The 13,057-nt window shown below is 44.9% G+C and overlaps 1 pseudogene; it reads left to right on the top strand.

Moving 5' to 3' along the window:
• The first annotated feature begins 290 nt into the window (after positions 1 to 290).
• Positions 291 to 1,227, top strand: LOC129627965 (olfactory receptor 1440-like; annotated as a pseudogene).
• The last annotated feature ends 11,830 nt before the right edge of the window (positions 1,228 to 13,057 follow it).

Genomic DNA, 13,057 nt, shown 5'->3' with positions numbered 1-13,057 from the left:
GCAGCAGCAGTACCAGTTTTCAGACAACAGTTTGGCAACATCTGTGTGTTTATGTGTGCACACATGTATGTGCAGAAAAACTGCAAAAATATATCACAAACTATCAAGTGTGCTGAGAAATGGGATCCTCAATGTATTTTTAACTAATTTTATAGTTTCTTATATTGACTATGAATAATTTTTGTCCAAAAATATGAAACTTTATCCAAAACAAGTAGGTTTCATGATATTAAAATAGACAATCTTTACAACCCAAGAATCTTTCTGCAGTTTGAAGAAACTTCAAGACAATGGCTGCAGGAAGGAACTATACAAGTCACCAAATTTATCCTCTTAGGATTTTCGGATTCTCCCAAGTTCAAAATTGCTCTCTTTGCCGTGTTCATGGGGACTTACGTCTTGACAGCAGCCTGGAACCTGAATCTCACCATCCTGATTCGGACGGACTCCCACCTACATACACCCATGTCTGTCTTCCTCAGCAACTTATCCTTCTTAGAGTTCTGCTATGTCACTTCCACAACCCCCAAAATGCTCTCGGACTTCTTCAGGAAGCCTGCACTCACCTCCTTTACGGGTGCACCGTGTGGCACTTCTTGTTCTCTAGCTGGGGTCTGACTGAGTGCTGTCTGCTGGCGGCCATGGCTTATGATCGCTACATTGCCATTTGCAGTCCTCTGCTCTACACAGCCACCATGTGCCCCTCTCTCTACGTGCAGACGTGGCAGGATCTTTATAACTGGATTCCTTGGCTCATTCATTCAGTTGTGTGCCTTACTTCAGCTCCACTTCTGTGGACTACATGTTATCCATCACTCCTTCTGTGACCTGCCTCAATTATTAGTCCTCTCCTGCTCCGACACCTTCTTCCTACAATGATAAAATTCGTGACAGCAGTGATTTTTGGTGCGATCTCCATCTTAGTCATCATGATAGCCTACGGTTACTTCATTGCCACCATCCTGAAGATCAGCTCTGTTGAAGGCAGGGCCAAGGCCGTCAACACCTGTGCTTCCCACCTGACAGCAGCGATCTTTTTCTTTGGATCAGGTCTCTTCATCTACATGCACCCCAGAGCTGGCAGTTCTCTGGGCTATGACGTCAGTCTCCTACACAGTGGTGATCCCCATGTTGAATCCTTTGATTTACAGTCTGAGCAACAAGGAAATCAAAGATGCTCTTAAGAGGTGTAAGAAGAAGGGAATGTTTTCCCATTGTCATGGTTAATTAAAGGTCTGGGAGCCTCATGACCTGTGGACTAGAAGTTTCTAGACTATGCAAGGGAAGTGAATTTAACATTATTCAACAGGGTTTCAAGTGAGTCAATCCATCTAAATCCACACTGGCTCAGCGCCTTGTAAATCCTGCAGTTTCTTTAAGTCTTGATTGTTGACTCTCCTTTCTTACACCAGCAATGACTTCACAAAGCACTTGATATAGTAATTTTTATGTCCATATAACCTTCAATTTCTCAGTATTTGACCCTTGCATACTCTTTCAGAATTTCAGACTGCAGGCTGGAGGGGATGGGACTAAATACAAGGTCAGGAAAAAATGTTTCTCATACACAACATTGCAAGTAGAACAATGACCGCTTTGTCACAGACTGCAAACTCTCCAGGTGCCTAGGCGATTCAAGGATGAAAGCACGGACGTGGAGAGGAGCATAACTTTACGCTTTGACATAACTCGCCTGCTGTGGAAAACACCATGCGCAGTGTAGTCTAGAATTCGTTTTCTGGGTTTCTGTTTTTAGCACCTAATGTCAACAGTTGAACGAACAAGGGGATTTCCATGCTACTATGCTGACGGAGAAGGCAATGGCAACCCACTCCAGTACTCGTGCCTGGAAAATCCCATGGACGGAGGAGCCTGGTAGGCTGCAGTCCATGGGGTCGCTGAGAGTTGGACATGACTGAGCGACTTCACTTCACTTTATGCTGACCTGGGAGAGCTAAAATACAAAGAAAAGAAGTGATCATTTGAATTCTGAAGTATATTGAAAAGATTGAAAGTGAAAGTCGCTCAGTTGTGTCCAACTCTTTGCCACCCCATGGACTATACAGTCCATGGAGTTCTCCAGGCCAGAATACTGGAGTGGATAACCTTACCCTTCTCCAGGGGATCTTCCCAACCCAGGGATTGAACCCAGGTCTCCCACATGCAGGCTGATTCTTTACCAACTGAGCCACGAGGGAAGCCCAATTGAAAGATTGCATTTCTGTTATTATGGCAGATTGGATGGTATAGATGTACCCACCACTGTTAAACAGCTAAAGACATTGGACAGAATGGTTTTAGAAAATATTTTTAAATACACTTATGAGCAGGCAAAGAAGGAAAAGGAAATCTCCAACTTTCAAATCTAAAGAACAATCAGGAATCCTGAGAGTAAAGGCAGCCCTGAATATGACTTTCACATTGGGAAATTTGTTGAACTCTAGTAATATTTGGCTTGTTTGCTTTTACTTTTTACTGGCATATAGCCAGCCAGTTAAGAAGATTGTGATAGTTTCAGGTGAACAGCAAAGGGACTGAGCCATACATTCACATGTATCCATTCTCCCCCAAACTCTCCTCCCACCCAGGCTGCCAGATAACACTGAGCACAGTTTCCCGTGTTATACGGTAGGTCCTTGGTTATCCCTTTCAAATATGTACCCCAGTACAGGAAAAATGTTTCTCATACACAACATTGCAAGTAGAACAATGACCGCTTTGTCACAGACTGCAAACTCTCCAGGTGCCTAGGCGATTCCAGGATGAAAGCACGGACGTGGAGAGGAGCATAACTTTACACTTTGACATAAACTCCCTAACTATCCCCCTCATCCACCCTTTCCCTGGCAACCATGAATTCTTTCTCTAAGTCTGTGAGTCTCCTTCTGTTTTGTAAGCATATTCATTTGTATCATTTCTTTTGAGATTATGCATGTAAGAAACGTCATATGATATTTTTCCTTCTCTGTCTGACATACTTCTTCATTCAGTGTGACAATCCATGTCACTACAAATTGGCCTGTGTTTTGACAAGCACACAAGAGAGACTTGGGGGGAGAGAGAGAGACCAAGCCCAAACTCTCAGGGAGAATTTAATTGGGGACCCAGACATCCATACGAGAGTCCAGCAGACTAGACCTTGGTAGGAGAGGAAATTAAGGGGAAAAAAATCCTATCTCAGGAAAAAGAGATCTTAACTTTCTGAGGCTTTGTAATCACAGACTCTCAGGGAGGTTTGTGGTTTGAATTTACACAACCAGTGTAGATAAAGCAGCCTTACCTGAGAATTAATTTTAGAGCAACCTCAGCTTGTTAGTACCCCCAAGTACCAATCAAAAGCAAATGCAAATTCTCTCCAGATTCTTAGGAGAAAATCTGAAACCCAAGCTCAGATAATTCTCCTAAACAACTTTCTGAAGAAAAGCAGGTTGCACAAATCTTAAAGTACAGAAAGAAATAAGACCTAATGGTCGGTCATGTCAAAACTATGAAGAAGTCAGGAACGGCAACTGTCTCAATACACAGATAAATTATACATGGCTGGTCAAGGATAGGAAGGGGAACTGAAAATATCTTTAAAGATCAGGAGAATGAGGCTTACTGAGGATTTCTGCATCTGGCAATGTGCTGAATTATATACTAGAATGACCCTTGTAAGTGAAACAACTGAAACGCTGAATTTGAAATAAAAATCATCTTTTAAATGAACTTCCAGTTAACTTAATGAAAAGGAGGACTAAGCTAGGCCCTCAGATGAAGTGAAACCAGGAACCCAGGAAAGTAAACAAGCGCTAAAAATAGCTTTCACATTGGAGAGCCTGCTGAGAGCTGGGACCTGACTTCTGCCGTGTGGACTGTGTGGCTGCTGAGGGTTCAGAAGACTCAGCTCATGTCCCAGGTGAACTGGAAGGCTACACCCTCAGGATAAAGTGGCAAGGATCCCACAGGTTACGTTCAAGAACAAAGAGAGCAGTTCAGGGGAAAAATAAAGCACAAGCACAGACCTCTATATAGAGTCAAACCCCCAAAACTGAGAACTGGCAGGGGGGAGAATAGTCCCTATAAATAGATCTGCAGCATCTTCAGATGCTGGCACTATGGGTAAAGAGGATAAGTCAGGTAGGACTAGCTATGGCGAAACACAGATTCAGTATCAGTCGGACTTCCCAGGTGGCGCAGTGGTAAAGAATCCGCCTGCCAATGCGGGAGGTGCAAGAGATGCAAGTTCGATCCCTGGGTCAGGAAGATCCCCTGGAGGAGCAAATGGCAACACGTTTAAGGACTCTTGCCTGGAAAATGTATGGACAGGGGAGCCTGGCAAACTACAACCCAATAAACAGATCTGTAACATCTTCAGATACTGGCCTTATTGGTAAAAGAAGATAAGGCAGCTGGGACTAGCTACGGTGAGACACAGATTAAATCTCCCCTCAGAAGAGATAGTCCCTCTTCAAAGGGAGAAATACTGAGAAAAGGTCAGAGACCCGGTGACTGAGCACTGAAAACTAGGGGATTAAAAGGCAGAGGATTGCCATTTGCCACAACACGGGAGGAGCATGAAGGCATGTGCTGAGCGAGTAAGTCAGAGAAAGACAAGCACATGTGGTCTCACTGTGGGAACTCTAAAAACAAGTGACCTTGCAGACACATACAGTAGATTGGTGTTGCTGAGCCAGGAGGTGGGGAGTAGGCAAACGGGTAAGGAGAATTGAAAAGTATGAAATTCCACTTATAAAATAGATAAATTATGGGAATGTAGAGCACAGCATCTGGAGGAAGGAATGGCAACCCTCTCCAGTCTCCTTGCCTGCAGAATCCTACGGACAGAGGAGCCTGGCGGGCTACAGTCCATGGGGTGGCAGAGTCGGACACGACTGAGCGACTGGAGAGAGAAAGAGGAGAGAGAGCACAGCATGGTGACTATATTACTGCACTGTATGTTTGAGAGTATTGTTAACAGAATAAATGTTAAAAGTTTTCATCATAGATTTCCCCAGTGGTCCACTGGTAAAGAATCCACCTTCCAGTGCAGCAGACATGGGTTCGATCCCTGGTCTGGGAAGATTCCATATGCCACGGGGCAACTGAGCCCATGTGCCACAGCTACTGAAGTCCACGCACCTAGAGCCTGCTCTGCAACGAGAAAAGCCACTGCAGTGGGAAGCTGGCGGACCCCAACTGGAGAGTGGCATCCACTTGCTGCAGCTGGACAGAGCCCACACAGCAACAAAGACCCCAAACAGTCAATGGGAAATAAATAAAAAACATTAAAAAAGTTTTCATCATAAGAAAATTAATCTGTAGCTATGTGGTCTTCAATGTTAACTAGATGCTGTGGTGAGCCCTTCACCATGTATACAAATGTTGAATCATTATGCTGTACCACTGAAACGAGTATATTATGTCAATGATGTTTCAAAAAAAGCGAAAGGGGGTTGATATATCCATGCAGTGGAATATTAATTGGCCACAAAAAGGAGTGAGATACTGACACGTGCTGCCACGTAGATGACCTTGGAAACACCTTGACAAGTTGAAAGAACCGTTACCATGGACCGCGTGCTGTATGGTTCTGCTTCAGTGAAATTTTCGGAATGAGCAGATCTATAAGACGGAAAACAGATTAGTGGTTGCCTAGGGATAAGGGGATGGAGAGGAATGGGAGGTGAATCCTAGTGAATATACATGAACATATTTGATGAAAATATTCTAAAATGAGATTGTGGGGATGGTTGGAAATCTCGGTGGATATACTGAAAGTCACTGAACTGCATGCTTTAAAAGGCTGAATTTTATAATATAGGAAATTATTCCCATAAACCTCAGTAAGGCTGTATTTTGTTTGCTTGTTTTTTAAAGAAAGAGGCTGGGAAGTACACATGAGCAAAGGCAACATTCTTGGGAAGACACTCTTTCTGTGGTGGGTATTCCTTAAAGATTTGGTAATGAAAGAGAAAAAGCGAGTGGGCAGAGAAATTAAAGGTCCTAAGAAAAATTTTTAAATCAAGCAAAATACTAACCTACCTCTGTTTCTGAGTAAAGCGGCCGTGCAAAAGAAATTGCCCTTCTGAGGTTCGATTCCTCGGTCAGTAAGATCTGGAGAAGGAAATGGCTACCCACTCCAGAATTCTTGTCTGGAGAATCCCATGGACAGAGGAGCCTGGAGGGCTAGGCTTCCCCAAGGGATCTTCCCTACCCAGGGATCAAACCCTTATTTTCCGAATTGATTGGCAGGTGGATTCTTCACTACTTAAGCCACCAGCGGAGATGTCTTGTTAGGCTTTCATTAACCAGTAGAGGGCGATCCATCTCAAGATTCTGCTGTCACGGAGGCCTTAATGCAAGACCAGGAGAGCAGCGGACTGACCTGGGCAGAGAGTGAGGATGCTGACATCAGAGTAACTGCTTACAGTTAGGGTTAGGGTTAGACGTTTGGTCTTCGTGACAGCTTGGCTTTGAGGCCCTCATTTTACAGATGAAAAAGCAGGACCTCAGCACATGTTTGTAAAGATGACCCAGGAAATGGGCAACAGACAAGGGACAGGGCATGCATGTGCAACTACGTCATCCAAGGGAACAGAATTTTTCATTAATTCTTACTGGAGTATAGTTGCTTTGCAATGTCTTGTTAGCTTCTGCTGTACAGCAACGTAAATCCGATATGGCTTCCCTAGTAGCACAGCTGGTAAAGAATCTGCCAGCAATGTAGGAGACCCCAGTTTGATTCCTGGGTTGGGACGATCTCCTGCAGAAGGGATAAGCTACCCACTCCAGTATTCTCGGGCTTCCTAGCTGGTTCAGCTGTTAGAGAATCCGCCTGCAATGTGGGAAACCTGGGTTTGACCCCTGCGTTGGGAAGATCCCCTGGAGAAGGGAACTCCAGTATTCTGGCCTGGAGAATTCCACTGGCTATATAATCCATGGGGTAGCAAAGAGTCGGACACCACTGAGCAACTTTCACTTTCTAAATAGGAACATCTAAGTAAGTATATATATGTATATGTATATACCCAAGGGGACAGAATACTACCCCTTCTCCCACAGTGGTCCAAATAGGATACTGTTTCTCTCAATAGTTGCCACTTTAGCTGGAATTATCTCTTCAAATATCTTGGCACACATGTCTGAGACAGGCTAAACACATCCACCTCTGCTTTGTGTCTAGGAGACATTTATCAGATCAGATCAGTTGCTCAGTCGTGTCCGACTCTTTGTGACCCCAAGAACCGCAGCACGCCAGGCCTCCCTGTCCATCACCAACTCCCGGAGTTCACTCAGACTCATGTCCATTGAGTCAGTGATGCCATCCAGCAATCTCATCCTCTGTCGTCCCCTTCTCCTCTTGCCCCCAATCCCTCCCAGCATCAGAGTCTTTTCCAATGAGTCAACTCTCCGCATGAGGTGGCCAAAGTACTGGAGTTTCAGCTTTAGCATCATTCCTTCCAAAGAAATCCCACAGCTGATCTCCTTCAGAATGGACTGGTTGGATCTCCTTGCAGTCCAAGGGACTCTCAAGAGTCTTCTCCAACACCACAGTTCAAAAGCATCAATTCTTCGGCGCTCAGCCTTCTTCACAGTCCAACTCTCACATCCATACATGACCACAGGAAAAACCATAGCCTTGACTAGACGAATATTTGTTGGCAAAGTAATGTCTCTGCTTTTCAATAGGCTATCTAGGTTGGTCATAACTTTCCTTCCAAGGAGTAAGCGTCTTTTAATTTCATGGCTGCAGTCACCATCTGCAGTGATTTTGGAGCCCAGAAAAATAAAGTCTGACACTGTTTTCACTGTTTCCCCATCCATTTCCCATGAAGTGATGGGACCGGATGCCATGATCTTTGTTTTCTGAATGTTGAGCTTTAAGCCAACTTTTTCACTCTCCACTTTCACTTTCATCAAGAAGCTTTTTAGTTCCTCTTCACTTTCTGCAATAAGGGTGGTGTCATCTGCATATCTGAGGTTATTGATATTTCTCCCAGTATATGATATTTCTTTTCATAATGTCTCCTTTTCAAACAGTATGAAAAGGAGACATTTATACTTCTCTTGAATACTTCCTCTTCACCCCAAGGGTCCACAACCTCTCAATCTCTTATACCTGTGAATGAAGGTAAGAAATTCTCACTATGAGAAAATTCCTCCTTGAACAAAGCAACAAGACCTTTCTAAGCAACTTCAACCTATTACCTCTCATCTGCAAAAGGGATGTTGAAGCATCTCCCACCCTCCTTCATAAGATGCAAGAAATGGGGACACTCTACTTGAAGAGGTGTGTGCCTGCTCAGTTGCTTAGTCATGCTCAACTCTTGGTGACCCCATAGACTCTAGCCCCCCAGACTCCTCTGTCCATGGGGATTCTCTAGATAAGAATACTGGAGTGGGTTGCCATTTGGTGGGTAGAGCTAAAAACAAACAAACAAACAAACCCAATATCTTCTCCCACCCTGTTCAGGAGGAAGACAATAAGCAAAGGACCCAGGCACATTGTGCCCAGGTTCTGACCTACAGAACTGAGAGGTAATATACTAGGCCTATAATTTTAAGCTGCTAAATTTGTGTTAATTCATTTACACAACAATGGGAAACTAACATCCTCATTTACATTTTAGTTTGCTTCTCTGGAAAACTACCCACCTCTGAGCTTTGCAGCTGATACCCTGATGAAGCTTTAAAAGTTCCCGTGTAGAAAAATTGTCCTTTTCAATTCAGAAAACAGTCACCAAGCATCTGTTTGGTGCCGGGCACTGGGATGCAGAGGAGCTTAAACCCTGAGGGACCTCAAACAGAAGTAATACAAGTAGACGTGTAACTGTTATCTGAGTCAGAAAGCAACGGTGCCATGAGGGATTAGCAAGTAGCAGCTCTGGAAGTTTAGAACGAGGAGAATCCACACCCAGTCAAAGGTAACAAGAAAGGCTGCCCTGGGCTGGCTGTGGGGAATAAGACAGCAGGTCAACAAAAGACTTGGGAAGGATTTTATGCAGCCGTGAACACCTTTGTGGGGTTGTAGACATCATTTATTTTTTATTTTTAGATTTGATTTATTTTTATTGAAGTCTAATTGCTTTACAATGTTGTGTTCCTTTCTGCTGTACGATGAAGTGAGTCAGCTGTATGTATTCCTATGAGTCCTGGCTTTCCTCCCCACCCACCATCCCACCCTGTAGGTCATCACAGAGCACTGACCAGAGCCCCCTGAGCTTTTCAGAAGGTCCCCACCAGCTGTCTACTTTACACAAGGCAGTGTATGCACATCAGTCCTAGTCTCCCAACTCGTCCCAACATCCCCCCACCCCCCGTTTCCAAATGTTTGTTCTCTACATCTGAGTCTCTATTCCAGCCCTGCAAATAGGTTCATCTGTACTCATTAAAGAAAGCTGAGCACTGAACGCTTTTGAACTGTGGTGTTGGAGAAGACTCTTGAGAGTCCCTTGGACTGCAAGGAGATCCAACCAGCCCATCCTATCAGCCCTGAATATTCATTGGAAGGACTGATGATGAAGCTGAAACTCCAATACTTTGGCCACCTGATGTGAAGAACTGACTCATTGGAAAAGACCCTGATGCTGGGAGAGACTAAGGGCCAGAGGAGAAGAGTATGACAAAGGATGAGATGGTTGGATGGCATCACCGACTCCGTAGACATGAGTTTGAGTAAACTCGGAGTTGGTGATGGACAGGGAGGCCTGGTGTGCTGCAGTCCATGGGGTCACAAAGAGTCGTACACAACTTAGTGACTGAACTGAACTGTACTCATTTAGATAGCTGATCTCATCAGCAACCTATGACTGAGAATAGTACAGGGGGGAAGAAAAGAAGAAAACCACAAGGAGTGGTTGTAGGAACATCTTAGAGCCAGAGTGATGGACTGAAGAACCTGGCAGGGTTTAAGGAACAAGAAGTCACCATGAATAGGTTCGCTGAGAGTTGCCCAGTAGAAAAACAGGAAGTTTTGGTCAAGGGGAATTTAGGCTTTGAGATTAGAAAACTTAGTGGTCTCCAATTATGGTGAGGTCTAGGTTGGGGCTGCCACATGGTGGTACTGGGGTGGCCTAGAGGTGGAAGTCAGTGGAGATCTAGAGGTCAAGACAGAGTGCAGCTAGGCAATGTCAAGGCATCAACCTGAAAACCATCTGACTTATCTTTCTGGTTGTCCTTGATCAGCTCAGTTCAGTCACCCAGTCCTGTCTGACTCTTTGCAACCCCATGGACTGCAGCATGCCAGGCTTCCCTGTCCATCACCAACTCCCAGAGCTTCCTCAAACTCATGTCCATCCAGTCGGTGATGCCATCCAACTATCTCATCCTTTGTCGTTCCCTTCTCCTCCTGCCTTCAATCTTCCCCAGCATCAGGGTCTTTTCCAATGAGGCAGCTCTTCGCATCAAGTGGCCAAAGTAATGGAGTTTCAGCTTCAGCATCAGTCCTTCCAACGAATATTCAGGACTGATCTCCTTTAGGATGGACTGGTTTGATCTCCTTGCAGTCCAAGGGACTCACAAGAGTCTTCTCCAGTACCACAGTGTTGGCTTAAGGAGCGTGCAGAAGAATGGAAGAATCAGAGTGAGGTGAAGTCAATCCAGAAATATTCCAAGCACTATTGAGTTCAAAATTTGGTCCTGAGAAAAGGTAACAAATGAGTGAGTAATAGGTCCTTTCTTGCCATTCCTAGCCATGTGTGGTTGCCCTTAAACTGACTGCCCAAACACGTCAGTGATCAGCTTGAGAAGAGTGATGTCTTGAGACTTCAATCAAAAATATAATAGAGGCAGTGCACAGGGGCAGCCTGTTGGTATTTCTCTCTATCTTTCTCTCTGCCACATCCAATGGAGAGTTGCTGTAGTTCAGTGGCTAAGTCATGTCCGACTCTTTGCAATCCCATGGACTGCAGCACACCAGACTCCCTTGTCCTTCACTATTTCCCTGAGTTTGCTCAAACTCATGTCCATCCAGTCAGTGATGCCATCCAACCATCTCATCCTTTGTCGTCCCCTTCTCCTCCTGCCTTCAATCTTTCCCAGCATCGGGGTCTTTTCCAATGAGTCAGCTCTTTGCATCAGATGGTCAAAGTGTTGGAGCTTTAGCTACAGCATCAGTCCTTCCAGTGAATATTCAGGTCTGATTTCCTTTAGGATGGACTGGTTGGATCTCCTTGCAGTCCAAGAGACTCTCAAGAGTCTTCTCTAACACCACAGTTTGAAGGCATCAGTTCTTTGGTGCTTAGCCTTTTTTTAGGGTCCACCTCTCACATCTATACATGACTACTGGAAAAACCATAGCTTTGACTAGATGGATCTTTGTCAGCAAAGTGATGTCTCTGCTTTTTAATAGGCTCTCTAGGTTCTGGTAGAGAGAATGAAGAACAATTTTAGATTTTCAAGACCAATGAGTGATTCAGTAAAATATGTCCTACTGTCTCCTCTTTTCCTCTCCCCTCTCCAAACCATCAACATTCACGTAGCATAAAATGTTCCTTATTCATCTGGCTTTTTTATGGCTTCATAGACGAGGCCTTTCCCACCATCTGGGCTCCAGCTGGAGAGCCCTCTCCAGAGAACATTTATCAACATGACTGCCTGAATCCAATCCCAGCTGTCTTTGCTCCTTGAAATTCAGCCCACTGACAAACTGCTACTTTTAAACTCAAGGAAATTCAGAGAGGTTGTACGTTTGCCAAAGCGACATCGGCTCTGGGTCATTTTAAGGTCTGTTTTTAAGGGACAACTCCACGTGGCAATACACAGTTAATTGGATGCATGATTTCTAGTGGCTCCATGCTTGTGTGAGTTCTGTGTCCCAGAAAAACTTCTTTAGGGAAGTCTGGTGGTGGGCTGTCTCAGCAGGGGATACCACAGCAATGTGGCTTCCCAGAAGAGCCTCCATCCTTGCCAGTGCTCCAAACAGGATCAGAGTCTCTAAAAGAATAGACAATAGATGCTGTGTGTCTGAAGGGCCACATCTGCCTGACACATGGAGTTAGGCAACTATTTTCTAGGTTTTACCATGCTGGTTTATAGGTCTATTCTAAGACTGCATAATGGATTTCAGAGAATACCTTCTCCGTTTACCCTGGATCCCCCCAAAATAAATTTCTATGTTATTTTGGGGGCTTCCTGGTGGCTCAGCTGTAAAGAGCCTGCCTGCCAATGAAGGAGATGCACGAGACTGCAGACTCAATCCCTGGGTCCAGAAGAGCCCCTAGAGAAGGAAATGGGAACCTGCTCCAGTGTTCTTACCTGGAAATTTACAGGGACAGAGGACCCTGGCAGGCAATAGTTCATGGGGATGCAAAGAGTTGGACACAGCTGAGGAGGCACACACGCACGCATGCATGTTATTTTTAATGAGCTAAAACAATTATGGGCAAAGGCAGACAAGACCAGTTTTAAGCAAAAACATAAAGTCCTACATGGTGTCCTCTGTGCCACCTCTTCCCTGTTTAAGTCCCTCCCTTCCTGATTCTGGGTTCCATGTTCCTCCCATCATGCTTGCCTCTGTGGTTCTTGTCCAGCCTTTCTGTGTCTCTCATGATTGGAGGCACAGGCTTAAATTTTGGTTCTGCCCATGAACAGCTGTTCTGTGAGCAGCCATGACTGAGGACCACTGCTGTGGAGAATTCCTCTCCAAGGTCTTTCCTTCAGTCTGCAAATCTGTTCCAGTTTCCCCACCTTGAGAATTCTTTCCCTTGACATTGCCAGCTGTGGCTCCTGTTTTCCCATTCCTTTCTCTTCTCTTGCTGCTAAACTGGGATCTCATTCATTCCCACACATGGCATTACTCAAAGCCCCTCTGGAACCCCACTCTAGACACCCCATCTGGGATTGATGGGCTCCTGAGACTGCTGGAAGATCACCACTTTCTTCTTGCCCCATCCAAAGGCCTTTCATTCATATTTTTTCTTTGACTTCCAGGACAGGTTCCCCAAGCATCACTGGGTGGTAAGGGCTTTGAGGATCAGGCTAAGAAACTTGAATGTCATCAGGCTATTAATGAACAGCAGTACTGATGAGTATTCTTGGACAAGGCATGACATGATTGGACCTGTGCTTATGGAGG

This window comes from Bubalus kerabau, chromosome 15, assembly GCF_029407905.1.
Source record: "Bubalus kerabau isolate K-KA32 ecotype Philippines breed swamp buffalo chromosome 15, PCC_UOA_SB_1v2, whole genome shotgun sequence".
NCBI lineage: Eukaryota > Metazoa > Chordata > Mammalia > Artiodactyla > Bovidae > Bubalus > Bubalus kerabau.
Note: the sequence above shows the minus strand (reverse complement) of the source record. Positions and strands in the feature narration are given on the sequence as shown.